The sequence below is a fragment of the Rhincodon typus genome, chromosome 7 (genome assembly GCF_021869965.1).
Source record: "Rhincodon typus isolate 14 chromosome 7, sRhiTyp1.1, whole genome shotgun sequence".
NCBI lineage: Eukaryota > Metazoa > Chordata > Chondrichthyes > Orectolobiformes > Rhincodontidae > Rhincodon > Rhincodon typus.
Window position 1 is genome coordinate 17,622,111 of NC_063338.1, and position 3,497 is coordinate 17,625,607.

A 3,497-nucleotide genomic window follows, 5' to 3' on the forward strand; every position below is an offset into this window, starting at 1 on the left:
GTGATTGGAACAAGGTCAGCAAGGTGGACCTCACAGAGTATGAGTCTCCTGATTGGGGCTGTTAACGTACTGCAATCAGGGAGTCCTGGCTGACAGATATAAACAGGAGAGTCAGGAGTTCAGTTCACTCCAGGAGTTGGGTCAGTGTCTTGTACTATGCACATGTAAATAAGGGGTGACTTGGTGACAGGATACCAGCCTTCATTGAATTATTTCAACAGGGTGAGTCCAAGATTGGGCTTTGAGGCCTGGGAGAGGTCAGTCAAATGTACATCCTTAAGGTACAGTCAATCCTTTTGCCATCATTTGGTAACATCGCAGCTGCAACCCCTTTAGACTAACTCTTGCCAAACAAGCTGGTGAAATCCAGCTGCCATGGCAACCATGCGTGATCGCTGCTTGACTATGGATCTGCTGTAATCCTTTGAGTAATTAAGCCTGACACATCCTCTGCTTCAGATTATTTAATCAACTCAATCTCATAGGGTCCTAATCAATGAGTTAATCCTGTTGAGTGTTAAAACGGTTTGGTGATTTTCAGGCGGACCACGTTCAAACGAAACAAGGAACAAACATCAACAGTGAGAGGTGAATACACGACTTGGAGAAAAGAACAAGACTTTTTGATTTTGTAGTTAGTATAGTGTGGTTGTTGTGTTATTGGAGAAATACACAAATTCCGATGTCACTCCAGCAATTTGAAACTTTAACTTGGATTAAAACTATGAAAATAAAGTGTTGGGTTAGACTGAATGGAGCATCATGACAGAGAGAAAGAGTGTGAATTGGAGTGATGGACGCAATTTGAGATATTTTGTGTCATTGCACTGCTGGAATGCTATGTGTTTCCATCCTGCATCTAGATACTCTTGTTATTTTGCCACCACAGCATGCACTCCACTTTGTTTCTTTTAAGGGTTTCGTTTTGAATCTTCCCTTCTCTCTCTCATGTCTACCCCCTATCTTTCATTGAAAGCTTAGTCTTCTGTTGAAGGAAGCCATCCCATAGGCACCATAAAATGACAGACTAACTGTACTAGAAAATCAGCATCGGAAACAAGAAAGATTTTAGATGGCAAGACCACAGTTCAGAGACAATTACCAATTGTAGCCACACAGCTAGTGCTGCCTGCTTGGGCCTTTCGCCACCTGGTGAGAAAGCGAAATAGAAACTGCACAATTCAGTGCCAAGAATAAGCTCAGTCCAACTCAGTTTCTGCCTTTGGAACATTAACTTGTGCATCCAATCTCTGTTACATTCACAAGAGAGCCAGAGCCCCAACCCATGCTGACTGAGTTTGGTTGACTCAACCCAGAATAGACAAAGAGCAGCCTGTTGATGGAATTTCCTTCAAGACTCCAGATCTGTTGATCTACTACTGATTAAAATGAAAAACTGTTCTTAAAATAAAAAACTGTTCTTAAAATAAAAAATTATCATTGAGACAAATTTACTCTTAAACAGACAATCAGATTATTAAAGTCTTTTCTCCATTATCCCTCCATTTACCATTTATCACACACCAAGGATTTTCAGTTGCAAGTTCTGGCCTACTTACCAATTGACAGAGCCCTAGTTACACGAACCCGATTGAATCCGCGCTGAGATATGAAGCACTTTGTATTTGCTGTTGCTCTCTTGCAGATCCTGCACAATGCTTTCACCACAGCTGTCTGTTATTGCAGGGACACTGTAATCTCTTAATGCTCTCAGGATCCTCAGCAATCCTTTCTCAAATCAGTGTCTGACATTGGCCGACAGCAAGTTATCACCGCTTAAAGCAAGCAGGCTCCTCTCCTCCCATTGCACATGAAAGTTCAGCATACTTGGTATAAATTTACTGTAAATTTACTGAGCAATATGGTCCATGCTTAAGGTTTAAGCTTCATTACTGATGCCAAACATCCAATCTGTACCATACCTGCCCTGGGAGTATTTGATAGGACAATGTAGAGGGTGCTTTACTCTATATTCAGAAAGTGCTGTATCTGCCTTTGGCATTTCTAGCTGAAGACGGTTGCAAATGCTTCAGTCTTTTGCACTCATTTGGTTTTCTGCATTGCACGTGGCACAAGTGAAGTATACAGATCTGATCAGTTGTTTGCGGTATCGGTCAGCTCTGTCTGTAGCGTGCTGCTTCTGCTATTTAGTATGAAAGTAGCACTGTGTTAACACCTTGTTTTTGGGTGAGCATGGTGTTGCACTTGACATGCTGTCCTGCACTTCTCATTGCCCAGGGTTGAGTCCTTGGCTTGGTCGTACTAGTGGGATGAGGGTTAGGCTGAGCCATGACGTTACAGATTGTGGGGAGTACAAGTTTGGTTCCTTTGTAATTATTTGGTTCTGTCATTTTATTTATGACCCAGAGTGATATTTGTTTCCAAAGCATTGTTTGGCTCTGAGGATATTACTTGGTACCAGTGATGTGAGGGCAGTAAATATTGCATCTCCATTCAGAGAAAAAGAGAGGTAGAAATCTGGTAATTGAGAGCCAGTCAGCCCATCGTTGGTGGTGGGAAATCTTTTAGAGTGAATAATCCAAAGCATATTCTGGGCACCAGAGTTCAGGAACTATGTCAAGGTGTTGAAGAATGTGCAGAGAAGATTTACTGGCTTGGTTTCAGGGATGGAAGCATTTAGTTAAATGGAGAGACTCAAGAAGCTGGGTTGTTCTTCTTAGAGCAATGAAAGTAAAAAGGAGTTTGATGGTTACATTCACGATCGTAAGTGGTTTTGATACATTAAATAAGGAGATAGTGTTTCCAGTGGTTGGAAGGTCAATAACCAGAGGACACAGATCTGGCATGGTGCTACATTTCTGATCTGGTTAAGTTAATGACACAGATGAACATTTATATTCCACTAAGATTTATGTGGTTAGCATCAGCTCAATCAAATACAATTGGTAGTAATGATAATGAAAAATTTTTAAAGGTAATGATGCACTGCCTGAAAGGCCGGCAAAAGCAGATACAGGAATATCTTTTGAATGGGAATTAGATAAATACTTGAGGTGTATAAGTAATGGAATGATAAAAGAGTGGGATTGGGGTGAGAATAACTGGATAGAGTTTCCAGATAGTTTTATTTTGATGTGGCATTCTATAATTATATATGACACTCCATTGACCCGGCTACTGTGCCAGAGTTGGGGACATTCTGTATTTCTTGGCTCCTTGGCTTCTACCAAGGATTGACAGGAAACAGAGTTTTGCCACCAGCTTGTAAGGTTCTGGTCAATTGACCAAATGTTGCCTTCAGTATTAAAACCAAGCTCCAGTGGCCTGTGCAACCAATCGCTCAGTATCCAATTGCGTTGGGTTTGTTAGTGATGAAAATTGGAAGTTTCTCCGACCCACTTTGTTACTGTAACAGCAGTAGGAATTCACGGTTCAGCTTTGAATTTTGTGAAGTACATCAGAGGATTTTGTTGTGACATTTATATGCGTTTGGTAAATGCCTCCCATATATGGGTACCAGTCTGGCCAATAGGATA